Source organism: Cetorhinus maximus, chromosome 6 (genome assembly GCF_964194155.1).
Source record: "Cetorhinus maximus chromosome 6, sCetMax3.hap1.1, whole genome shotgun sequence".
Lineage (NCBI taxonomy): Eukaryota > Metazoa > Chordata > Chondrichthyes > Lamniformes > Cetorhinidae > Cetorhinus > Cetorhinus maximus.
The window spans coordinates 72,224,404-72,251,189 of NC_135884.1; the positions used below are offsets into that span (position 1 = coordinate 72,224,404).

The following is a 26,786-nucleotide window of genomic DNA, read 5'->3' on the forward strand; positions in this document are numbered from 1 at the left end:
GTTGGATGCGGTAAAGTGTGGGTGTGAGAGGCTGGGGGGTTGGATGGGGTACATTGCGTGTGAGAAAGAGTGTGGGATTGGATAGGGTTCAGTGTGTGTGTGAGAGTGTGGGGAGCTGGATGGGGTACAGTGTGTAAGTGAGAGAGAGTGGGTGAGTGAATGGGATACAGTATGTGATAGTGCGTTGGGGTTTGGATGGGGTACAGTGTGTGTGAGAGGGTGGGGGGTCGGATGCGGTTCAGTGTGTGAGAGTGTGGAAGTTGGATAGGTTAAAGTTTGGGTGTGAGAGGGTGGGGTGTTGGATGGGATACAGTGTTTGAGAGTGTGGGTAGTTGGATGGGGTAAAGTGTGGGTGTGAGAGGGTGGGGAGTTGGATGGGGTAGAGTGTGGGCGTGAGAGGGTGGAGAGTTGGATGGGGTACAGCGTGTGAGAGGGTGGGCAGTTGGATGGGGTAAAGTGTGGGTGTGATAGGGTGGGGAGTTGGATGGGGTACAGTATGTGAGAGTGTGGGTAGTTGGATGGGGTACAGTTTGTGTGTGAGAGGGTGGGGAGATGGATGGGGTAAAGTGTGTGTGAGAGGGGTTGGGGAGTTGGGTGGGGTACAGTGTGTGTGTGAGGCTGGGGAGTTGGATGGGGTAAAGAGTGTGTGTGAGAGGGTGGGGATTTGGATGGAGTATAGTGTGAGTGAAACCCTGGGGAGTTGGATGGGGTACAGTGTGTGTGTGAGAGGTTGGGGAGTTGGATGGGATAAAGTGTGTGTGAGAGGGTGTGGAGTAGGATGGGGTACAGTGTGTGAGAGTGGGTGGGGAGTAGGATGGGGTACATTGTGTGTGAGAGGGTGGACAGTTGGATGGGGTACAGTGTGTGTGAGAGGGTGGGGGGTGGATGGGGTACAATGCGGCCCTGAGAGGGTGGTTGGTAGGATGGGGTACACCGTGTGAGGGTTTGAGAGGTTGGGGACTTGGATAGGGTACAGTGTGTGTGAGAGGGTGGGGAGTTGGATGGGGTGCAAAATGGGTGTGAGAGGGTGGTGGGGTTGGATGGGGTACAGCGTATGTGTGAGAAGGTGGGGTGTTGCATGGGGTAAAGTGTGGGTGTGAGAGGCTGGGGAGTTGGATGGGGTACAGTGTGTGTGAGGGAGGGTGGGGGGAATGGATGGGGTACAGTGTGTGTTTGAGAGGGTGTGGGGTTGGATGGGATACAGCGTGTGAGAAAGAGTGTGGGATTGGATGGGGTTCAGTGTTTGTGTGAGATTGTGGGGAGTTGGATGGGGTACAGTGTGTAAGTGAGAGAGTGGGTGCGTGAATGGGGTACAGTATGTGATAGTGCGTTGGGGTTTGGATGGGGTACAGTGTGTGTGAGAGGGTGGGGGGTCGGATGGGGTTCAGTGTGTGAGAGTGTGGAAGTTGGTTAGGGTAAAGTTTGGGTGTGAGAGGGTGGGGTGTTGGATGGGGTACAGTGTGTGAGAGTGGGAGTTGTTGGATGGGGTAAAGTGTGGGTGTGAGAGGGTGGGGAGTTGGATGGGGTAGAGTGTGGGTGTGAGAAGGTGGAGAGTTGGATGGGGTACAGTGTGTGAGAGGGTGGTGAGTTGGATGGGGTAAAGTGTGGGTGTGATAGGGTGGGGAGTTGGATGGGGTACAGTGTGTGAGAGTGTGGGTAGTTGGATGGGGTAAAGTTTGTGTGTGAGAGGGTGGGGAGATGGATGGGGTAAAGTGTGTGTGTGAGAGGGTGGGGATTTGGATGGGGTATAGTGTGTGTGAAACCCTGGGGAGTTGGATGGGGTACAGTGTGTGTGTGCGAAGGTGGGGAGTTGGATGGGGTAAAGTATGGATGTGAAAGGGTGGGCATTTAGATGGGGTACAGCGTGTATGTGAGAGGTTGGAGAGTTGGATGGGATTAAGTATGTGTGAGAGAGGGTGGAGTAGGATGGGCTACAGTGTGTGTGAGAGGGTGGACAGTTGGATGGGGTACAGTGTGCGTGAGAGGGTGGGGGGTGGATGGGGTACAATGCGGGTTTGAGATGGTGGGTGGTAGGATGGGGTACAGCATGTGAGGGTTTGAGAGGGTGCGAACTTGGATGGTGTACAGTGTGTGTGAGAGGGTGGGGAGTTGGATGGGGTGCAGAATGGGTGTGAGAGGGTGGCGGGGTTGGATGGGGTACAGTGTGTGTGTGAGAAGGTGGGGAATTGGATGGGGTAAATTGTGGGTGTGAAAGGGTGGGGAGCTGGATGTGGTACAGTGTGTGAGAGAGAGTGGGAAGTAGGATGGGGTCCAGTGTGTGTGAGAGGATGGACAGTTGGATGGGGTACAGCGTATGTGTGAGAGGGTGGCGGTGTTGGATGGGGTACAGTGTGTGTGTGAGAGGGTGGGGAGTTGGATGGTGTAAAGTGTTGGTGTGAGAGGGTGGTGTTGGGATGGGGTATAATGTGTGTGAGAGGGTGGGGAGTTGGAAGGGGTACAGTGTGTGTAGGAGGGTGGGGAGTTGGAAGGGGTACAGTGTGTGTGAGAGAGCTTGGGGTGTTGGATGGGATACAGTGTGTGTGAGAGGGTGGGGAGTTGGATGGGGTTCAGTGTGTGTGTGTGAGATGTTGGGGAGTTGGATGGGGTATAGTGTGTGTGAAAAGTTGGGGAGTTGGATGGGCTAGAGTGTTTGTGTGAGAGCATGTGGTGTTGGATGGGGTGCGGCGTGTGAGAGAGGGTGGGGAATTGGAAGGGGTACAGTGTGTGTGTGAAAGTTTGCGGTGTTGGATGGGGTACAGTGCTTGTGAGAGAGTGGGGTGTTGGATGGGGTACAGTGTGTGTGAGAGAGGCTGGGGAGTTGGATGGGGTGCAGAATGGATGTGAATAGGTGGGGTATTGCATGGGGTACAGTGTATGTGTGAGAGGGTAGGGAGTTGGAAGGGGTGCAGTGTGCGTGAGAGAGGGTGCGGAGTTGGATGGGTTACAGTGTGTGAGAGGGTGGGGAGTTGGACAGGGTACAGAGTGTGTGAGAGGGTGTGGAGTTTGCTACGGTAATGTATGGCTGTGAGAGGGTGGGGAGTTGGATGGGGTACAGTGTGTCTGTGAGAAAGTGGGCTGTTGCATGGGGTAAAGTGTGGGTGTGAGAGGGTGAGGGTTTGGATGGGGTACAGTGTGTGTGAGAGAGGGTGGGGGATGGATGGGGTACATTGTGTGTGTGAGAGGGTGGGGAGTAGGATGGGGTACAGTGTGTGAGAGAGGGTGGGGTGTAGGATGGGGTACAGTGTGTGTGAGAGGGTGGACAATTGGATGGGGTACAGTGTGTGTGAGAGGGTGAGGAGTTGCATGGGGTTCAGTGTGTGTTAGAGCGGGTGGGGAGTTGGATGAGGTACAGTCTGTGTGAGAGTGTGGGGTGTTGGATGGGGTAAAGTGTGGGTGAGAGGGTGGACAATTGGATGGGGGTCAGTGTGTATGAGGGAGGGTGGGGGGTTGTATGGGGTACAGTGTGTGAGAGAGGGTAGGGAGTTGGATGGGGTACAGTGTGTGTGTGAGAGGGTTTGGATTTGGATGGGGTACAGTGAGTGTGAGAAAGGATGGGGAGTTGGATGGGCTACAGTGTGTGTAAGAGCGTGGGGAGTTGGATGAGATACAGTGTGTGTGAGCGGCTGGGGAGTTGGATGGGATACAGTGTGTACGTGAGAGAGAGTGTGAGGGTGGATGGGGTACAGTGTGTGTGTGAGAGGGTGGGGAGTTGGATGGGGTACGGTGTGTGTGAGAAAGGATGGGGAGTTGGATGGTGTACAGCGTGTGTAAGAGGGTGGGGAGTTGGAAGGGGTACAGTGTGTGTGAGAGAGCTTGGGGTGTTGGATGGGATACAGTTTGTGTGAGAGTGTGGGGTCTAGGATGTGGTAAAGTGTGGTTGTGAGAGGGTGGGGAGTTAGATGGGGTACAGTGTGTTTGAGAGACTGGGGAGTTGGATGGGGTACAGTGCGTGTGTGAGCGAGGGTGTGGGGTCGGATGGGGTGCAGCGTGTGAGAGAGGGTGGGTGTTTGGATGGGGTACAGTGTGTGTGTGAGACGGTGGGGAGTTGGATGAGCTATAGTGTATGTGTGAGAGGGTGGGGAGTTGGATTGGGTATAGTGTGTGTGAGAGTTTGGGGAGTAGGATGGGGTAGAGTGCGTGTCTGAGAGAGTGGAGGGTTGGATGTGATATGGCGTGTGAGAGAGCGTGGGGAGTTTGATGGGGTACAGTCTGTGTTAGAGAGGGTGGGGGGTTGGATGGGTTACAGTCTGTGTGACAGTGTGGGGTGTTGGATGGGGTACAGTCTGTGTGAGAGTGTAGGGTGTTGGATGGGGTACAGTGTGTGTCAGAGGGTGCGGAGTTGGAAGGGGTGCAATGTGTGTGTGAGAGGCTGGGGAGTTGGATGGGGTAAAGTGTGTGTGTGAGAGGGTGGGGAGTCGGATGGGGTACAGTGTATGAGAGAGGGTGGTAGGTTGGATGGGGTGCAGTGTGTTTGAGAGGGGGGGTGGATGGGGTACAGTGTGTGTGAGTGGGTGGGTGTTTGGATGGGGTACCGTGTGTTTGTGAGAGGGTGGGGAGTTGGAACGAGTACAGTATGTGTGAGAGAGGCTGGGGAGTTGGAAGGGGTAAAGTGTGTGAGAGAGGGTGGGGGCTTCGATGGGGTACAGTGTGCGTGAGAGAGGATGTGTGGGTTGGATGGGGTACAGTGCGTGTGAGAGGTTGTGGAGTTGGATGGGGTGCGGTGTGTGTGTAAGAGGGTGGGGAGTTGGATGGGGTGCACTGTGTGTGTGACAGGTCCTGGGGTTGGATGTGGTACAGTGTGTGTTTGAGAGGGTGGGGAATTGGATGGGGTGCAGTGTGTGAGAGAGTGTGGCGGTACGGATGAGGCACAGTGTGTGAGAGGGTGGGGGGTCGGATGGGGTACTGTGTGTGTGAGAAGGTGGGGAGCTGGATGGGGTACAGTGTGTGTGAGGGAGGGTGGGGGTTGTATGGGGTACAGCGTGTGAGAGAGGGTGGGGAGTTGGATGGGGTACGGTGTGTGTGTGAGAGGGTTTGGATTTGGATGGGGTACAGCGTGTGTGAGAAAGGATGGGGAGTTGGATGGGCTACAGTGTGTGTGAGAGGGTGGGGAGTTGGATGGGGTACAGTGTGTGTGTTAGAAAAGGGGGGGGTCGGACGGGGTAAGTGTGTGAGAGAGGGTGGTAGGTTGGATTGGGTACAGTGTGTGTGAGAGGGTGGGGGTTTGGATGGGGTACAGTGTGTTTGAGAGGCTGGGGAGTTGGATCGGGTAAAGTGTGTGTGAGAGGGTGGGGAGTTGGATGAGGTACAGTGTGTGTATGAGGGTGGGGGGGTCGGACGGGGTAAAGTGTGTGTAAGAGGGTGGGGTGTTGGATGGTGTACAGTGTGTGTGAGAGAGGGTGGGGAGTTGGATGTGGTACAGTGTGTGTGAGAGTCTTGGGAGTTGGATGGGATACAGTGTGTATGAGGGAGCGTCGGAGGTTGGATGGGGTACAGTTTGTGAAGGGTGGGGAGTTGGATGGCGTAAACTGTGGGTGTGTGAGGGTGGGGAGTTGGATGGGTTTCAGTGTCTATGAGAGATGGTGGGGTGTTGGAAGCGGTAAAGTGTGTGAGAGAGGGAGGGTGGTTGGATGGTGTACGGTGTGTGTGAGTAGGTGGGCAGTTGGATGGGGTACAGTATTTGAGTGTGAGAGGGTGGGGAGTTGGATGGGGTACGGTTTGGATGTGAGAGGGTGGGGTGTATGATGGGATACAGTGTGTGTGTGCGAGGGTGGAACGTTGTAAGGGGTAAAGTGTGTGAGAGAGGTTGGTAGGTTGGATGGGGTACAGTGTGTGTGAGAGGGTGGGAGTTTGGATGGGGTACAGTGTGTGTGTGAGAGGTTGGGGTGTTGGATGGTGTACAGTGTATGAGACAGGGTGGGGAGTTGGATGGGGTACCGTGTGTGTGAGAGTGTGGGGGTTTGGATGGGGTACAGTGTGTGTGAGAGGCTGGGGAGTTGGATGGGGTACAGTGTGTGTGTGAGAGAGGGTGGTGTGTCGGATGGGGTAAAGTGTGTGTGAGAGGGTGGGGTGTTCAATGGAGTACAGTGTGTGTGAGAGAGGGTGGGGCGTTGGATGGGGTACAGTTTGTGAAGGGTGGGGAGTTGGATGCGGTAAACTGTGGATGTGTGAGGATGGGGAGTAGGATGAGGTTCAGTGTCTATGAGAGATGGTGGGATGTTGGAAGGGGTAATGTGTGTGAGAGAGGGAGGGGGTTTGGATGGGTATGGTGTTTGAGTGAGGGAGGGTGGGGAGTTGGATGGGGTACAGTGTTTGAATGAGAGAGGGCAGGGGGTTGGATGGGGCACAGTGTATGTGAGAGAGTGGGGAGTTGGACGGGGTAAGGTTTGGATGTGAGAGGGTGGGTTGTATGATGGGATACAGTGTGTGTGTGCGAGGGTGGAGCGTTGTAAGGGGTAAAGTGTGTGAGAGAGGTTGGTAGGTTGGATGGGGTACAGTGTGTGTGAGAGAGGTTGGGGTGTTGGATGGGGTACGGTATATGAGATAGGGTGAGGAGTTGGATGGGGTACCGTGTGTGTGAGAGGGTGCAGGTTTGGATGGGTTACAGTGTGTGTGAGAGGGTGGAGAGTTTGGTGGGGTACAACGTGTGTGTGAGAGGCTGGCGCGTTGGATGGGGTAAAGTGTGTGTGAGAGGGTGGGGAGTTGGGTGGGGTACTGTGTGTGAGAGTGGTTGGGGGGTTGCATGGGGTATAGTGTGTGAGAGAGGGTGGGGAGTTGGATGGGGTACAGTGTGTGTGAAAGGTTGGGGAGTTGGATGGGATATAGCGTGTAAGAGAGGGCGGGGAGTTGGATGGGGTACAACGTGTGGGAGAGGGTGTGGAGTTGGATGCAGTACAGTTTGGGAGAGCGGGTGGCGAGATGGATGGGGTACAGCGTGTGAGGGAGGGTGGGGAGTTGGAAGGGGTACAGCGTCTGAGAGAGGGTGGGAGGTTGGATGTGGTACAGTGTGTGTGATAGGGTGAGGAGTTGGATGGCGTACAGTGTGTGAGTGAAGGTTGGGAGTTTCATGGTGTACAGTTTGTGTGAGAGGGTGGGTGGTTGGATGGGGTGCAGTGTGTGAAAGGGTGGGGAGTTGGATGGGGTACAGTGTGTGAGATAGGGTGGGACGTTGGATGGGGTACAGTGTGTGAGAGAGGGTAGGGAGTTGGATGGGGAACAATGTGTGTGTGAAAGAGTGAGGAGTTGGATGGGGTACAGTGTGTGTGAGAGGGTGGGGAGTTGGATGGGGTACAATGTGTGTGCGAGCGGTTGGGGGGGTTGATGGGGTACAGTGTGTGTGAAAGGTTGGGGAGTTGGATGGGGTATAGCGTGTGAGACAGGGCGGGGAGTCGGATGGGATACAGCGTGTGAGAGAGGGTGTGGAGTTGGATGAGGTACAGTTTGCAAGAGCGGGTGGCGAGATGGATGGGGTCCAGTGTGTGAGAGAGGGTGGGGAGTTGTAAGAGGTAGATTGTGCGTGAGAGGGTGGGGTGTTGGACGGGGTTCAGCGTGTGAGAGAGGGTGGGGTGTTGGATGGGGTACAGCGTGTGAGAGAGGGTGGGGAGTTGGAAGGGGTACAACGTCTGAGAGAGCGTGGGAGGTTGGATGTTGTACAGTGTGTGTGATAGGGTGAGGAGTTGGATGGGGTACAGTGTGTGTGTGAGAGAGTGTGGGGGAGTTAGATGGGGCACAGTGTGTGAGAGGCTGGGGAGTTGGTTGGGGCACAGTGTGTGTTTGAGAGAGTCAGGAGTGGGATGGGGCACTGTGTGTGTGAGAGGCTGGGGAGTTGGATGGGGTAAAGTGTGTGTGAGAGGGTGGGGAGTTGGATGGGGTACAATGTGTGTGTGAGAGGTTGGGGAGTTGGATGGGGTACAGTGAGTGAAAGAGGGTGGGGAGTTGGATGGGGCACAGTGTGTGTGTGAGAGAGTGGGGAGTTGGATGGGGCACCGTGTGTGTGTGAGAGAGGGTGGGGGGTCGGACGGGGTACAGCGTCTGAGAGAGGGTGGGAGGTTGGATGTTGTACAGTGTGTGTGATAGGGTGAGGAGTTGGATGGGGTACAGTGTGTGTGTGAGAGAGTGTGGGGGAGTTAGATGGGGCACAGTGTGTGAGAGGCTGGGGAGTTGGTTGGGGCACAGTGTGTGTTTGAGAGAGTGGGGAGTGGGATGGGTCACTGTGTGTGTGAGAGGCTGGGGAGTTGGATGGGGTAAAGTGTGTGTGTGTGAGAGGTTGGGGAGTTGGATGGGGCACAGTGTGTGTGTGAGAGAGAGTGAGGAGTTGGATGGGGCACCGTGTGTGTGTGAGGCTGGGGATTTGGATGTGGTACAGCGTGTGTGTGAGGCTGGGGATTTGGATGGGGTACATTGTGTGTGAGAGAGGGTGGGGGGTTGGATGGGGTACAGTGTGTGTGTGAGGCTGGGGATTTGGATGTGGTACAGCGTGTGTGAGAGAGGGTGGGGGGTTGGATGGGCTACAGTTTGTGAAGGGTGGTAGTTGGATGGGGTCAATTGTGGGTGTGTGAGAGTGGGGAGTTGGATGGGACACAGTATGCGTGTGAGGGGCTGGGGAGTTGGATGGGGCACAGTGTGTGTGTGAGGGGCTGGGGAGTTGGATGGGGCACAGTGTGTGTGTGAGAGAGGGTGGGGTGTCGGACAGGGTAAAGTGTGTTTGAGAGGGTAGGGTGTTGGATGGGGTACAGTGTGTGTGAGAGGCTAGGGATTTGGATGGGGTAAAGTGTGTGTGAGAGGCTGGGGATTTGGATGGGGTACAGTGTGTGTGAGAGAGGGTGGGTGTGGGATGGGGTACAGTTTGTGAAGGGTGGGGAGTTGGATGGGGTAAACTGTGGGTGTGTGAGGGTGGAGAGTTGGATGGGGTTCAGTGTCTATGAGAGAGGGTGGGATGTTGGAAGGGGTCAAGTGTTTGAGAGAGGGAGGGGGGTTGGATGGGGTATGGTGTGTGTGAGTGGGTGGGGAGTTGGATGGGGTACAGTGTTTGAGTGAGAGAGGACAGGGAGTTGAATGGGGTACTTTGTGTGTGAGAGGCTGTGGAGTTGGATGGGGTACAGTGTGTGTGAGAGGGTGGGGTGTTGAACGGGGTACAGTGTGTGTGAGAGAGTGTGGAGTGTTGGATGGGGTACTTTGTGTGTGAGAGGCTGGGAAGTTGGATGGGGTACAGTGTATGTGAGAGGCTGGGGAGTTGGATGGTGTACAGTGTGTGTTTGAGAGAGTGGGGTGTGGGATGGGTCACTGTGTGTGTGAGAGAGGGTGGGGGTGGGATGGGGTACAGTTTGTGAAGGGTGGGGAGTTGGATGGGGTAAACTGTGGGTGTGTGAGGGTGGGGAGTTGGATGAGGTTCAGTGTCTATGAGAGAGGGTGGGATGTTGGAAGAGGTCAAGTGTTTGAGAGAGGGAGGGGGGTTGGATGGGGTATGGTGTGTGTGAGTGGGTGGGGAGTTGGATGGGGTACAGTGTTTGAGTGAGAGAGGACAGGGAGTTGAATGGGGTACTTTGTGTGTGAGAGGCTGTGGAGTTGGATGGGGTACAGTGTGTGTGAGAGGGTGGGGTGTTGGATGGGGTACAGTGTGTGTGAGAGAGTGTGGAATGTTGGATGGGGTACTTTGTGTGTGAGAGGCTGGGGAGTTGGATGGGGTACAGTGTGTGTGAGAGGCTGGGGAGTTGGATGGGGTACAATGTGTGTGTGAGAGGCTGGGGAGTTGGTTGGGGCACAGTGTGTGTTTGAGAGAGTGGGGTGTGGGATGGGGCACTGTGTGTGTGAGAGAGTGGCGAGTTGGATGGGGTACAATGTGTATGTGAGAGGCTGGGGAGTTGGATGGGGTAAAGTGTGTGTGAGAGGCTGGGGAGTTGGATGGGGTAAAGTGTATGTGAGAGGGTGGGGAATTGGATGGGGTACAATGTGTGTGTGAGAGGTTGGGGAGTTGGATGGGATAAAGTGTGTGTGAGAGGGTGTGGAGTTGGATGGGGTACAGTGAGTGAAAGAGGGTGGGGAGTTGAATGGGGCACAGTGTGTGTGTGAGAGAGTGGGGAGTTGGATGGGGCACAGTGTGTGTGAGAGGGTTGGGAGTTGGATGGGGTACAGTGTGTGTGTGAGAGGCTGGAGCGTTGGATGGGGTAAAGTTTGTGTGAGAGGGTGGAGAGTTGGATGGCGTAAAGTGTGTGTGTGAGAGGCTGGGGCGTTGGATGGGGTACAGTGTATGTGAGAGTGTGGGGAGTGGGATGGGGTACAGTGTGTGAGAGAGGTTGGGGGGTTGCACGGGGTACAGTGTGTGAGAGAGGGTGGGATTTGGATGGGGTACAGTGTGTGAGAGAATGTGGGGAGTTTCATGGAGTACAGTTTGTGTGAGAGAGGGTAAGGAGTTGGATGCGGTACAGTGTGGATGTGAGAGGGTTGATTGGGGTACAGTGTGGATGTGAGTGGGTGGGTGGTTGGATGGGGTACAGTGTGGATGTGGGAGGGCGGAGAGCAGAATGGGGTATCGTGTGGGTGCAGGGGCTGGCAGTTAAGGATAGTATCAAATTGATAGAATAAGCCCCTAAAAAAGGCTGTGTTTGCCGCCAACGTGGTGCATGCGCAGTTGTACCATTTTACTCTGAGACGCCATTGCGAGCGACAGAGCTCAGAATCAAAACCAAAGACTTTCCGAAATAAAGAAAAATCACCTGGTTTAACAGAAATAATTTTCCAAAAAAAATTGACACAGGAAGTTAGGTGTGAGTCAGAAACTAGGCACATGTACCACATTCCCACTGCTCGTGTCATTCAGGGTTATTTTTAACTCTTTGCTCATGTAATCGGGAAGGGAAAACAGAGGCCAGGAGTTTGCAGCATTGCTCCCCCTGGTGGATGCGGCGAGCCATTTAAATTAAAACAGAATTACCTGGAAAAACTCAGCAGGTCTGGCAGCATCGGCGGAGAAGAAAACAGTTGACGTTTCGAGTCCTCATGACCCTTCAATAGAACTGAGTAATATTAGGAGAGGGGTGAAATATAAGCTGGTTTAAGGTGGGGGGTGGGGGTGGGGGGAGAGAAGTGGGGCGGGGGGGTGGGTATTGGGGGGTGTGGTTGTAGGGACAAGCAAGCAGTGATAGGAGCAGATAATCAAAAGATGTCACAGACAAAAGAACAAAGAGGTGTTGAAGGTGATGATATTATCTAATCGAATGTGCTAATTAAGAATGGATGGCAGGACACACAAGGTACAGCTCTAGTGGGGGTGGGGTGGAAAGACTAACAGGGCATAAAAGGTATAGATTTAAAAATAATGGAAATAGGTGGGAAAAGAAAAATCTATATAAATTATTGGAAAAAACAAAAGGAAGGGGGAAGAAATGGAAAGGGGGTGGGGATGGAAGAGGGAGTTCAAGATCTAAAGTTGTTGAATTGTTGAGCCATTTAAATTCCCATTCAGTTCAGCGGGACCGTAAAACCCCACCGCCCAGGGAGGGGCCGTGAAATCCTGGCCAAAGTTTCTCTGATTGTTATAATATTCCCCTCCCCTTTATCACAGAAATTTTTTTACTCACGGGTTTTGCTAGCCAATGGCGTAATTGGGTTTCCGCGCAGGTGTAATCAGTGCTCATGCGCAGGAGACCATCTTGCGTTGGCAGGAGACAATATAAAAATTGCGAAGATTAGGTCAGAAGATTAGACAGATTTTAGAAAGCAGCAAAGAATAATTATAAAAGTAATGAGGGTAAAATTAGAGTATGAGAGAACGCTAGCTAGAAATATATAAATATACAGAAAGAGTTTCTACAAGTATTTAAAAGGGAAGAGTAACTAAAGTGAGCATTGGTCCTGTAGATGATTGGTCCTGTGGAATTAATCATGGGAAACAAGGAAATGGTGGAAGCATCGAACAGGTATTTTGTGTCTGCCTTCGATGGTGGAGACACAAAAAAAATCCCAAGAATTCTTGAAAATCAAGAGGTAAGAGGGAGGGAGGAACTTAAAACAATCACAAAGGGAAAACGCACTGAAGGCTGATAAGTCGCCTGGACCTGATGGCCTCCATCCTAGGGTTTAAAATACATGGCTGCAGAGATAATGGATACATTGGTTGTGATCTTCCAAAATTTCCTAGATTCTGGGAAGGTCCCAGCAAATTGGAAAATCGCAAATATAACATCTCTATTCAAGAGAGGAGGGAGACAGAAAGCTGGAAACTATAGGCCAGCTAGCCTAACATCTGTCATAAGGAAAATGCTAGAATCCATTATTAAGGAGGTAGTAACAGGACATTTAGAAAATCACAATACAATCAGACAGAGTCAACATGGTTCTGTGAAAAGGAAATTGCGTTTAACTAATTTATTAGAGTTCTTAGGGGAAGTAATAAGCAAAGTGGATAAAGGGGAGCCTGTAGATGTGGTGTATTTGGATTTCCAAAAGGCATTTGATAAGGTATCACGTCAAATGTTACTCCACAAAACAAGAGTTCAAGGTATAGGGGTAACGTATGAACATGGACAGAGGATTGGTTAGCTAACAAGAAACAGAGAGTAGGCATAAATGGGTTATTTTTGGGTTGGCAAGATGTGATAAGTGGAGTGCCACAGGTATCAGTGCTGGGGCCTCAACTGTTTACAATCCATATCAGTGACTTGGAAGAAAGGACCGAATGTATGGTTGCTAACTTTGCTGATGACACAAACATAGGTAGGAAAGTAAGTTGCCAAGAGGATATAAGGAGTCTACAAAGGAATTTAGATAGGTTAAGTGAGAGGGCAGAAATTTGGAGTATAATGTAGAAAATGCGAACTTGTCCACTTTGGCAGGAGGAATAGAAAAGCAGCATATTATTTAAATGGGGAGAGATTGCAGAACTCTACGGACAGAATCGTCTGCTCCCATTGGCGTGCTTGGTGGCATGAGCGGATAACATGGCAGGAAGGCCAAAAATCAGTTTCACGACGTCATGAAACAAGTTTGTAACCATCCACTCTGCACATCAATGGCGGGCCGTGTTTCCCACCGCCCGCACATCAGGAGCTTCATTGTAATACATCTGCTCAATCTAACTCCCAGTTACACTTTTGTTAAGGCAACAGTAAGACACACAGATTTTATAAGACCCAGACAAAGAAACATGATACCCTGAACAAGTTGAATTCCAAGTGAGTTTTCTTAACTTCAGTCCTTTGAACTCAACAGCTCGAGGCTGTTCATACTTGTAAGATCTTAAAATGCCTACCCTTACACACACAACCTTCACTCCTTTATACATATTTACCCCTTTGAATGCAAATTCCCATTGTTTCACTATGTTTTTGGACTTTATCACCCTGATAGCACTAAGTTTTACAAGTAATCTTTAAGAAAAATAAACACACAGTTTCTAACGTTCACCTGTCTAGATGACACATTTCACCCCTCCTTTGAAAACAATCTAGCCTGGTTTATTTAAAAATGCAAATGTTCCCTTGACACCTATGTTTCTAAACTTCCCCATGTTTATCTAATTAACATTTCAAACCTAACCTCTCTTCTTAGATCAAAGCACCCAGCCGAGCTGCCTCTAATTCAATTAAATCTCTCACACACACACACAGACACATATAGACACAGACACATTCCACTATTACGCTATTTTACAATAAATTCCGATAACATTATGAGAATTATTATATCTTCTTGATAGGCACAGACTGCAAACTAATGAGCAATTTAGTGGCCTGCAGAACAATTGGACGACTGGGCACATTGTACAATCTCCTTGCTAAAGCTGGCCATGGAGCAGTCACTGGCGGAGGCGCTCACAGCCCCTTACAATGTCATCATCCTGTTTTGGACCAGTCTCCCCCATGGTTCAAGCTAACAGTGCAGCCATGCAGCGCGGGTTAGGAGAATGCCTGAGCTTGAGAGCACAGCATGCAGTCCAATGGGCAAAGCTGCTGCCAATCGTCAGGTAGAGTGGGGCGGAGGAGGGTGAGGTTTCGGGCAGCCATGCAGTACACTAAACTCTGGCCTTCCAAGCGGTGGTCAGCACTCTTCGGGGTGCGGTAAGGAGCCTTCAGACTTAACCAAGAGAGGTTCTTAGAACACCTGATCTAACCCATGCATCTCTCTTTCATCCTGCGGGAGGAATACATCATGTCCATGGAGCCTGGTGACCTAACTATATGGCTTATGGCATACAGAGAGTGGAGACGAAGGAGAAGCGAGCAACAGATGCGCCTGGCTGAGCAGAAGGGGGGAGTGGGGAGCACCCTCAGGAAGAAGGCTGGGGCTCCTGGACACACCGCTGAAGATCACAGCAACCCATTGCTGGTCAGCGCCTAGCTAGATCCAGGGACTATGGACGCTGTCTTTCATTCCTGCAGATGACTGAGAATCAGTGTCGCCGAAGACTGTGGTTGTCTAGGCAACTGGTCGGTCACATCTGCCAGCTGATGCAGGATTTGGCGCCACGGGGACATGGAGGGCATGCACTGCCCGTGGCCGTGAAGGTTACCGCAGTGCTTAACTTTTACGCCAGTGGCTCCTTTCAGGGCTCCACAGGTGACCTCTGTGGGATATCACAAGCCTCCACCCACAGATGTATCCATGAGGTCGTGGATGCCACCTTCGCGAAGGCACACAACTTTGTGCATTTTTCTCAGGTCAGGAAAGCCAGGAAGCAAGAACACTGGGATTTGCCCAAATGTCAGGTTTCCCACAGGTGCAGGGAGCCATCAGCTGCGCTCAGATCTCCTGGCAACAAGCAGTCAACTACGTCAGCCAGAAGGGCTTGCACTCGCTGAAAGCTCAGCTGGTGTGAAACCACCACAAACACATCCTGCAGGTCTGTGCATGGTTCCCAAGGAGTGTCCATGACTCCTACAGGCCTAGCAGGTCCCTGGTCCCTGCAGTCTTCTAGGGTCCACAGAAGCTTCAGAGATGGCTCCTTGGGGACAAGGGCTAGCCGCAGAGGCCGTGGCTGATGGCACCCATGCGGCGGCTTCAGACTGCAGCAGAGCAACGGTACAATGAGGCTCATGCAGCAACTCACAACTTGGTGGAGTAGGCCATCGGGATGCTGAAGATGAGGTTCCGGTGCCTGGACCGGTCTGGTGGAGCCCTGCAATACGGTCCACAGAGGGTGTCGCGCATTGTCGTCATCATCTGCTGTGCCCGTTACAACCTGGTGCTGCAATGGGGAGAGGAGCTGGCTGAGGAGGAGATGGAGGAGCTGGAAGTCTCTTCCAATGAGGAGGACTTCGATGGGGATGAGGGTGAGGAGGGTGCCAGTGGTGAGGCCCTCGCATGGGCCAGATGAGGCAGGTGCACTCGGGAGGCCCTCATAGCTGCTAGATTTGTGGAGGATGATGACGACATGCAGTGAGGTGACCCCATAGATCCTCACATTGCATCTGTGAACATTTGACTCCAGTCTGGCTTATGGCAGTGCACATACCCTCTGTGATAATGCTCCTGTCACAGAGACGCAGCAGAGGCCCTAATAGTTGCTCGATTACAGGAGGATGATGACAATATGCAGTGAGGATACTCCATAGATCCTCACATTGCCTCTGAGAATGTCTGACTCCTGTCTGGCTGAGGGCAGTTCGTTTGTGCTCTGTAATCTGGGTCATATCACAGAGACGCAGCCATGAAACTTGTCCGCCTTCAGCACCTGACCCCTTCAGGAGCACAGTGTCACTGGTCACAGATGCTGAAGAGATGGAGGTGGCCAGCCCCACCTCAAAGGTGCTGAGAACACACAGAGAGAATGACGGAACTCTGTGACACCCGCCCATGACCTTCTGGCAGCAATGACAAGCACCATCGAGGTGCAGGCATCAGTGATGTGTCCAGTGAGTGTGAGGCTGGATCATCATTTTGGTCTGAAGGTTACACACTGCACAGGGAAGAGGTCCTGGACTGAGACACCTGCCTTTATCTTGTGCAGGAACCAAGGTTTCACATCTGAGTGACACGAACACTGCTCATCAGAACAAGGAGCCATAGACAGGAAGACATTCTTGGGAGTTTATTTACAATAGTGACTATTATGTACAAGTGATTAACACCTGTAGCCAGGCTGTGCAACTACATCTTCTTAACCTTCCTAACCCTGCCGCTACGTCTTGGTTCTCCCCAGACAACCACAGCAGAGGTGGAGACAGCCTGCTGACCACTACGCCTTTTCTGTGATGGCCTTGGCGGGCGTCCTCTGGAGGGCCGAGAACTGGAGGGCCCCAACCTGCTTTCGGGGTCCTGCTGTGTGGCAGTGGCACCCTCCTCAGCCCGTGGAGCTGGATCTGCTGGAGCCTCAAGATGGGCTGGATACTCCTGGAGTCACTTAGATGGATGGTCCCAGGGTATGTACCTGCTGATCCTCCTCCCAGTGGGTACCCGGGGCCCCTGACTGACTCCTTGAGGTGAAGGGTTAGCTGGAGTGAGATCGAGCTGCTCAGCAGCCCTCTCGCATATGGCCAACTATGATGTCAGCGATGGAGTTAAGCCCACGCAGCAGTGCAGGAGCAACATCTTGGACTAAGGTCTCCATTGGGGCTGCCATCCTACCAGTGTTGACCTTGGTGCATTGGCATGCTGGCGCTATCACCTCAGCCTGAAGGCGGACGGACTCCCCCATTGTACCTTGCAATCTGAGGAGTGCAGTGGACATCCCTTCCTGATGTTCCCGAGCTTGCCTTTGCAGCTCCAGCAACTGTGACGTGACCGAATCCAACAGTTCCTCATCTGCCTTGGACTCAGCAGGTTTCTGGCCTCCAGCCAAGCTCCGAGTGCCAGAAACCCGAGAAGTCCCTGCCTCCACCTGCTGTGGATCAGACAGTGCACTGTGCTCACCAGATTGTGAGCCCGATGCTAGTCTAGAACTAGGTCCCACCAAGGTGTGTGTCACTGCGCTGTTGGAGGGTGTGGGTGAACGCTGTGATGGGACTTGAGGGAGGGTGTCACCTAATTCTTCCTCTGAGGTGTCCTTGGGGCTTGATTGGAGGCCCTGGATTGTGGAGTCTCTTGCCAGTTTCCCAAACGTGCCTGCGAAAGCAAGGAGAGATAATTAGTACATGGCAGTGACCTGTGAAACAGGGCAGATCATTCATGGCATGGTTGTCTGATGGATGTTGCACTGGATCCTCACTTGGTAGAGCAGCGCCTCATCGTCAGCACAGGAACAGTCCAGATTCTCGCCAGCCAGCTGGATGGCTGTTTTCAAAAGTCCATGAGGACCTTGATTTCAGGCATTCCTCCACCGGTCTGCGACCTCTCCCTGTTGTGTGCCAGCTTGTCCTGCATGAATACAAATGGAGAGAGCGTAAACAGGATGCCTGCCAGGCCAGATGATAAGTATGCCTGGCATATGTGGATGGTGAGTGGTCCCATGGGCAGGATGAGGACAATGATGGTGAGTGTGAGAGAGTGAATGGTGATGTCCCTTGAACTGGCAGTGAGTGAGATCCCTGTGGGTATGTGCTGGGTTTGTGAGTGTGAGAGTTGAGAGTGATGAGAAGAGTGACTTACCCTGGCAGAAGAGAGGAGATCATTCACCCTCTTTTGGCACTGGGTGACTATCCTCTTTTGCAGGGCATTGGCAATGACCACCACTGCCACCACCTCCCAAGCCGGATTGGTGAATTTGCTGCCCATCCTGTGGCCAGAGCGGGGGTGATCACATGCCGGCGAATGCATCCAATATGCGCATCCAAAAGGTGCTCGAGAGACATGTCATTAAATCGGGAGGCTGCAGTCTTCTTGTATTTCAGGGCTATGTCTTCTATGCAGCAGCCATGGGCTGGAAGCACTGAGAGGTGTGCGTACAACTGCAATTTAAATATGGTGCCCCCGTGTGAGGAAACAGTGAGGTGATGGCTGGTGGGCGAATGAGAGCCCACCCGCCATTGAAATGACGTGTCTCCTGGGAATGCCTAATTAATGAGGCGGGATTGGGATGATACGGTGTGAAAACCCGCCATTGCGGCCAGCGGGTAAAACACTCTTTTTCCCATCTGCTACTGCACATAGTGCAAATCTGGGATGATTCTGCTCTATTGTACAGAGGGATCTGAGTGCCCTGGTACATGAATCACAAAAAGTTAGTATGCAGGTACAGCAAGTGAGCGGGAAGGCAAACGGAATGCTGGTATTTATTGCAAGGGGCATGAAATATAAAAGTAGGGAAGTTTTAATGCAGCTGTACAGGGCCTTGGTGAGACCACGTCTGGAGCACTGTGTACAGTTTTTGTCTCATTACTTAAGAAAGGAAATAATTGCATTCAGAACAGTTCAGAGAAGGTTCACTTGGCTCATTCGTGGGATGAAGGGGTTGTCTTATGAAGAAGGATTGAGCAGGTGGGGCCTATACCCATTGGAGTTCAGAAGAATGAGAGGTGATCTTAGTGAAACATGAGATCCTAAGGGGACATGATAAGGTGGATGCTGAGAGGGTGTTTCCCCTTGTGGGGGAGACTAGAAGTAGGGAACACAGTTTAAAAATTTTTAATGCGATAAGGATACTAGGCCTTGTCCCACACCAAGGGCAGAATTTTTCGTGGCCCACTGGTATTGGGCGTATTTGGCAGCGTGAGTGAACAATATGGTGAGAAGGCCAAAAATCAGTTTCACGACGTCATGAAACCGGTTTGCAATTGTCCACTCAGCCAGTCAATGGCGGGCTGCATTTCCCATTATGGTTCCCACCACGGATGTCGGGAATCATTGGAATACATCAGCATATCATTATAAGCCCAGCTGCCAGAATCATCCCCTGCACCCCCCACGCTGGATCACCCGCCCACATCGGCGGGAAAACACATTGGTACAGAACACGTCTTGACATGCAGAAGTTGGGATTTACCTGTCAGGGCCTTGCTCACTTCGTGGACATCCGAGGAGCAGAAGATGCTGGAGTCCAACAGCAACAGCACTGGAGGAACATCCATGACATGCTGGGTGGATTCTCATGGACATGGCTCTGCTGCGAAGCAGCTCACGGAAGTTGGAAAGTCACTGTTGAAGGTCTGCTCACAACAGATGATGGTCGAAGGGGTGGAGAAGAAGGTCCAGTGGTGTTTGGGAGAGGAAGATGTACCAGGGGATGGGAGAGGAAGGTCTAGGATTGACTGGGAGAGGAAAAGGCGTCAGGGGGTGAGGTTGGGAGGGGGGGGAATGAAGGTGCCAGGGAGAGTGAAGTTGGGGGGGAAACAAATGTGCCGGGAGGGTGAGGTTCAGAGGGGGGGAACAAAGCTGTCGGGGGGGAGGTTGAGAGGGGGGAATAAAGGTGTCAGGGCAGGAGGTTGGAAGGGGAGGAGTGGGTAACAGGGAGAAGACGGCAACTGGTGAGGTAGGTGTGAGGGGGGGTTGAAGGTGTGAGGGAAGAAGTTCAGAGGGGGGAAGGAGCACGGAGTGCGGAGATGAGAGGGAGTCCAGGGAGAGGAAGGAGCGCAGGGTGGTGGGGGTGGGTTGGGGGGGGTGGTGGAGGGGGGGGAGTAAGGGTGGAGGAAGAAGTAAGGGTGTCTGAAGCAGTCAGGAAGGGGGAAGGGCTAAGGGCGGGGGGTGTCTGGGGTGGGATGGAAGGACTAAGGATATGGAGTTCCAAGGGGGAAAGGAGTTCCAAGTGGGGGAGGAGTCCGTGGGGTTGGGAGGATTGTCCAGGTGAACGTTCAAGGGCAGGCTCTGATGAGTCCATGACTGTCTCCTGGGGAACGAACTGAGGTTGTGCATAGTACGAGGGAATGGTGAGAATGACTGAGGGCAGAGTGAGGTGATAGGGCAGGTTCGACAGTAGCGGTCGAAGGGACAGCAAGGGTGGTTGGCGGGACTTGGAGACAGTCATGGACCCTGGAGGTGGGAAGGAGGAGGTTGGGGAGGTGAATGTGGATGGGGGTGGGATTTTTGGGAAGGACGGGAATGTGCACATTCACCTGGACATCCCCGAAGGAAAAGTGTTCTGGCTGGTAGGTGACAGTGGGGAGGTGGAAGGTGATGCCAGGAGGGTCGACAGTGATGGAGGAAAGGAAATGGGTGACTGGAGGAGAGGAAAGGACAGGGGAGCAAAAGAAAAACGGTAGCACCACCATGCTGGCTAAATCAAAAGTGAAAGGATAATTGTGTTGGGCAGGAACAGGTGCTGCATGAGAGTGTGCTCAGCGGGTGGGCGGAGGTGCAGGTCGGCTCAGATGGACAACTGAAAGTGAACCCCACCAGGCAGCATTGACATTGAGATGAGCGTGAAATGGGAAGGATCCGCGTGCGTGAGGCTGTGTTTGCACAAGGCTCCTAAAGATGCTGCCACACAAACACACACACTCACTCACTCACTTCTCCCTCCATAATCACTTGTGGTCTGGCTGCGTGCAGCTGAACTGCTAGAGGGTGGGAGGACTCGCAAAGCCTGTCAATGAAACTGAAAGACACTATTACAACACCGTTCAGCGAAAGTGAATATATTTCCAGATTGTAAAGTGACAAAATGTGTTCACTCCTGCAACCAGCTGTGATCAGAATTCCTTAACTTTTCTAGGCCTAACACTTCTAGGTGCTGCCCTGACATCCACAGCAGGGGTGGGGACAGCTTGTGCAATGGTTGGCCCTGTTGCCTTCAATGTGGGTTCTCCGGAGGTATGGGGCCTTGGGAGTCCTGGCTTGCTTTGTCTGTCCTCCTGTGTGCCAGCTGCTCCCTCTGTGGTGACAGAGGACAAGGTTGAGGGGGTCACAGGCAAAGAGGACTCAGAGGGAGCGGACAGCCTCTGAGATTCCTGAGTGGATGACCCAGGGATGTCCAGCTGCTGCTCCTCCTCCCTTCGGATGCCCAAGGGTCCTGGCCTGATTCCTTGAGGGGAAGGAGCACCTGGAGGGTCGTTGAGGTGCCCTGTTTCAGTCTCACATTGCCACTGCAGGAACTCACCCGTGGTTACCGCGATGGAGTGCAGGTCTTCACATTCCTCCACATTCTGCTGGACCAGGGTCTCCATGGCATCCACCATCCTCCCCATGGAGACCTCCAAATGTGCACATGTGGGTACCACTTCATCAGAGAGCAGGAAGGCGCACTCCTCTGACTCACACACCACCCTGTTGAGGGCTTCCAACATCTCTGTGTGATGTTCCCCCGCCTTCTGCTGACTCTCCAGGATGAGTTGGGAGGCCAAATCCAGAGGCTCATCATCTGACTCAGACCTCACAGGTGCCTGAGATTCCCCAGCCGTCCTCCAAGTGCCGGGGAGCTCGGCTGAACTTGCCTCCTCCTGCTGCGGACATGTGTCCGTGCGGGGGCCACTAGATTGTGAACCCGAGCCTGCTCTAGATCTAGGTTCCACCAAGGTGTGTGTCTCTGTTCTGGTGGAGGGTGTGGGTAAGCGCTGTGACAGGTCTTCCAGGCTGCTTATTTCTGGCTCTTCAATGGAGAAGGTGTCCTCTTGGCTGGAGGTGAGGACCTGGATGGAGCTGAGGGACTGGCTGGCTGAGGGTGTTGGTCACTTGTCAGAGCTTCCTGTGAACCAAAGTAGAGATAATTAGTGCATGGCAGCAGAGTCAAAAAGCAGGAGAGAGAGCACTCACAGTTGCATTGAGAAAGGGATGATGTGATGCAGGATCCTCACGAGGGTGTTCACTGCCGACATCACCATCGCCACAGGCACGGTCCACATCCTCACCAGTCAGCGCAATGGCCGCTCCTCAAAGTGAGTGAGGTGCCTAATGTGGGCCAATCTGCCACCGGTCTGGGACCTCCCCCTCCTGTTGTGAGCCAACTTCTCCTGCATGAAAACAGATGGGGAGTGTCTGAGCAGGACGTATGCCACAGCAAATGATAAGAATGCGTGGAATGTTTGTGTGGTGAGCGGAGCCATGGACGGGATGAAGACGCGAGCTCCTGAGGATATGAGCCTGATGGAGATGTGAAAGTGTGTGTGAGAGTAAGAGGTGTTGTCCCTTGAAGCGTGAGATCCCTGTGGATGTGTGATAGGCTGGTGAGTGTGAGAGTTGAGAGTGATGAGAAGAGTGGCTTACCCTGGCAGAATGGAGGAGATCATTTATCCTCTTTTGGCACTGGCTGGCTGTCCTCATTTGCAGGGCATTGCCGCTGACCACCGCTGCCACTGCCTCCTATGCTGGATTGGCAATGTTGCTGCCCATCCTGCGGCCAGAACAGGAGTAGGGGACATCACGGTGGACCTCCACTGCGTTCAAAAGGCACTCAAGGGACGTGTCATTAAATCGGGAGGCTGCAGTCTTCTTGCCTTTCGGGGCCGTGTCTTCTTTGCAGCAGCCATGGGCTGGAAGCACTGAGATGTGTGCGCACGGCTGTACTTTAAATATGGTGCCTGGCGTGATGAAGCAGCGAGGTGATGGTATGGCGGGCGAATGAGAGCCCGCCCGCCATGGAAATGGTGTGCTTCCCAGGAATGCATAATTATTGTAGCGGGATTGGGACGATCCGACACAAGAAGCCACCATTGCGGCCAGCAGTTAAAACGTTGTTTTCCCGCCCACTACCATACAGTGCAAATCTGGGATGATTCCACCCCAAGGGGCTGAGGCCGCAGCCTTGATGAATAAGTACTTGCTTCCCTCAGTATTCAGTGCAGGCCAGTGGTGGCTTGGAAAGTTTCCGATTGTCCATCTATCTGGAGTGCATAGGATTTCGAGGCTGGAGCCTAGCAGAACTGGTGGCAAGATCCCCAACAAGAAAATGAAGCAAGATCTAAGCCCCTAGGTATTTTTTCCTCAGTAAAAGGGCGGAATAGGATACAAAATGGAATTATTGTATTTGCGGAAAATCTGGAATAAAAACAGAAAATGCTGGAATTACATAACAGCTTCGGCAGCATCTGTGGAGATAACGTTTCCGGTCAATGACCTTCCATCACAATTCAAAGGTTCCAAGATCTGACAGGTTTTAAGTAAGTTTTCTTTTTAGGCAGTCCCTCGGGATCAAGGATGACTTCCTTCCACTCCTGTTCGATAGGTTCTGAGATGGTGATAAGTCCAAAGTGTGATCTGCAGAGTCTACCACAGGCAGGGTAGGTGATGATTGAAGCATTGGATAGATGAGTTGTTTGGATTCCCTCAGTGTGCCCGTGTCTCCCCAAGTGAATCTCCTCCATTTCAGCCAGTCCCAAGCCAGGGACTCCCAGGAGTTGAAGGAGATGTTTGATTCCTTCAGGGATGCTTTGAGGACATCCCTAAAGTGTTTCCACTGTCCTCCTGGGAATGTCTAGCCACGACTGAGTTGCGAGTTGAACAGATGCTTCAGCAGCCTGGTGTCAGGCATGTGAACAACATGTCCTGCCCAGTGGAGCTGGCTTTGAGTGATTAGCGCCTCAATGCTGGACAAATTAGCTTGGGAGAGAACACTGCTGATGAACTGCTTTTCTTGCCACCAGATTAGGAAGATCTTATGAAGACAGCATTGGTGATACTTCTCCAGTGCTTTGAGATGCCTCCTGTAGGTCATCCTTAAGCAAGTACAGAGGCAGTGAAAGGGGGGAGGGGAGGGGAGGAAAGAAGAAAGGGGAAGGTCTGTGATAGGGTAGAGGGTAGGAGAAGTTAAATGATGAAAGGAATGATGGTGCAAGGTAAAAAGGAATGGAATAAGTAAAGAAAGAATAGATATGTCTAGAGTTAGACTGTAAACAGATTATCCGCGATTGAAACTAAATGTATGAAAAACCTTGTCCAGCAGATCCTTGAATGGAACCATTCTCTTTTTCAGGTACAGGAAGACATTATCTTTTCAACACCACCACAGGTGCACAACGCTGGATGTGAGAGAGTGAGCTGCTCCAGCTACTGTCACTCCCTCGCTCAACCAAACTTTGCGGGGAGGCGTTTACCTGCTGTAATACTGCATTTCCTTTCAGTATATCGGGATGAATCTTTGATTTCATGACCGTTGTGTTTAGAATCATTTATAGAATCATTTATTATAGAATCATTTATGGCACAGAAGGAGGCCATTCAGCCCATCGAGTCCAGGCTGCCTCCCTGCAGAGCAGTGCAATCAGTCCTACTCCCTCGCTCAATCCCCACAGCGCTCAGGGGCATAGCACAGGAAGAGCTGGTGAGGAGAATCACATGCCCTGACAGAATTGACCTATCGCTGCTCCACTTCACCAAGGTGACTCTTGACCCTGGCAACCCTGAACTTTGTCTGTTTTGGCACAATCAGTCTCCTTCACCCATCTGTCGCAATGCTTTATCGATCATCTGCTCTGCGTATAAATGTTTCTGAAAAATACGAATACTTCATTATAAACCTTGCTGGGATATTCTTCATTATTTTGATTTTAAATGTTCCTGCCTGCTGCCTATCCGCAGCTGAGGGACGATGAATTATGGCATGCACAACATTTTGAAACACGTATACTTACTATTGGCAAATGATCCAGGGCATCAATTCTACAGAAAGAAAGAAATAGAGAAAGAAAGAAAAACTTGTACTTCTCTCTCGCCTTTCACTACCTCAGAATGTCCCAGGGCACTTTCTATTCATTGAAGCACTTCTGAAATGTAGTCACTGTTGAGCTGAGGGCTCATGGTTCAGGATACCAGCAATACTGGAGAGGGAAGGAGAGATCGGCTTAGTGACTGATTCACACCAAGCTTGGGTTTAAATGCCTGGAGGAGGAAGAAGGGAGGTTAAGAGCTCCATAGTTTGTACTGGAGCAAACTATCAACATCCTGGGGGTTACCATTGACCAGAAGCTGAACTGGACTAGTCATATAAATTATGTAATTACAAGAGCAGATCAGAGGCTGGAATTCTGTGATGAGTAGCTCACCTTCTGACTCCCCAAAGCCTGTCCACCATCTACAAGGCACAAGTCAGGAGTGTGATGGAATATTCTCCACTTCCCTGGATGAGTGCAGCTCCCACCACACTCAAGAAGCTTGACACCATCCAGGACAAAGCAGCCCGCTTGATTGGCACCACATCCACAGCCTTAAACATTCACTCCATCCACCATCGACACACAGTAGCAGCAGTGTGTGCCATCTACAAGATGCACTGCAGAAACTCACCAAGGCTCCTTAGACAGCACCTTCCAAACCCATGACCACTACCATCTAGAAGGACAAGGGCAGTAGACACATGGGAACACCACCGCCTGGAAGTCCCCCTCCAAGTCACTCACCATCCTGACTGGGAAATATATCACCGTTCCCTCACTGTCGCTGGGTCAAAATCCTGGAACTCCCTCCCTAACAGCACTGTGGGTGTACCTACATCACATGGACTGCAGTGGTTCAAGAAGGCAGCTCACCACCACCTCCTCAAGGGCAACTAGGGATGGGCAATAAATGCTGGCCTAGCCAGTGACGCCCACACCCTGTGAAATATCAAGAACAAAAAAGAATCAGTTAGAGTAGGAGATTGAACAATAAGATGTGATTCCACCACATCGGCGGCATCACAACCATACACACAGTGTCAGCTGAAGCCGTTGAATAGATTGTTAACCTCAACGTTGAACTATAACTGCTTCCCCAGCCATACGAATAATAAAAATCACAGTGAGGGGGACGTGTGGAAGTGAGAGCAATAAGGGGAAAGAGTAGGGACACATAAAATGTATTAGTGCTGCCTGACAATGGACAAAAACAGGGAAATTTTCAATGGAGAGAGAGGTTAGAAACAAGTGGAAGAACCTGCCAGACAGACAGCTTTCTCTGGCATACTGTCCACAAGTGTGAGAATTCAGTGTATGATCACCCGGAGAATGTGGGTCTGTGTTCAGTGTATAATCACTGGGGAATGTAGGTCTGTGTTCAGTGTATAATCACTGGGGAATGTGGGTCAGTGTTCAGCATATAATCACTGTGGAATGTGGGTCTGTGTTCAGTGTATAATCACCTAGGGGATGTGGGTCTGTGTTCAGTGTATAATCACTATGGAATGTGTTTCTGTGTTCGGTGATTAATCACCCAGGGAATGTGTGTCTGTGTTCAGTGTATAATCACCCGGGGAATGTGTGTCTGTGTTCAGTGATTAATCACCCGGGGAACATGGGTCAGTGTTCAGTGTATAATCACTGGGGAATGTGTGTCTGTGTTCAGGGATTAATCACCCGGGGAACGTGGGTCAGTGTTCAGTGTATAATCACTGGGGAATATGGGTCTGTGTTCAGTGTATAATCACTGGGGAATGTAGGTCAGTGTTCAGCATATAATCACTGTGGAATGTGGGACTGTGTTCAGTGTAAATCACCTAGGGTATGTGAGTCCATGTTCATTGTATAATCACTGGGGAATGTGTGTCCGTGTTCAGTGTATAATCACCCGGGGAATGTGTGCCTGTGTTCAGTGATTAATCACCCGGGGAACATGGATCCGTGTTCAGTGTATAATCACTGGGGAATGTGTGTCTGTGATCAGTGATTAATCACCCGGGGAACGTGGGTCAGTGTTCAGTGTATAATCACTGGGGAATATGGGTCTGTGTTCAGTGTATAATCACTGGAGAATGTGGGTCTGTGTTCAGTGTATAATCAGTGGGGAATGTATTTCTGTGTTCAGTGTATAATCACTGGGGAATGTATTTCTGTGGTCAGTGTATTATCACTGGAGAATGTAGGTTCATGTTCAGTGTATAATCGCTGGGGAATGTGGGTCTGTGTTCAGTGTATAATCACTGGGGGATGTATTTCTGTGTTCAGTGTATAATCACCCAGGGAATGTGTGTCCGTGTTCAGTGTATAATCACCCGGGGAATGTGTTTCTGTGTTCAGTGTATAATCACCCGGGGAATGTGTGTCTGTGTTCAGTGTATAATCACTGGGGAATGTGTGTCT

The 26,786-nt window shown here is 51.8% G+C and overlaps 1 long non-coding RNA gene across 1 annotated transcript in view; it reads left to right on the forward strand.

Moving 5' to 3' along the window:
- Window positions 1–24,399, forward strand: part of LOC144681823 (uncharacterized) — a 50,108-nt gene extending 25,709 nt beyond the window's left edge. Inside the window, exon 3 of the long non-coding RNA XR_013576857.1 lies at window positions 23,708–24,399. This is a non-coding gene — a long non-coding RNA (uncharacterized LOC144681823). The remainder of the gene's footprint in view (window positions 1–23,707) is intronic.
- Window positions 24,400–26,786: the final 2,387 nt, after the last annotated feature.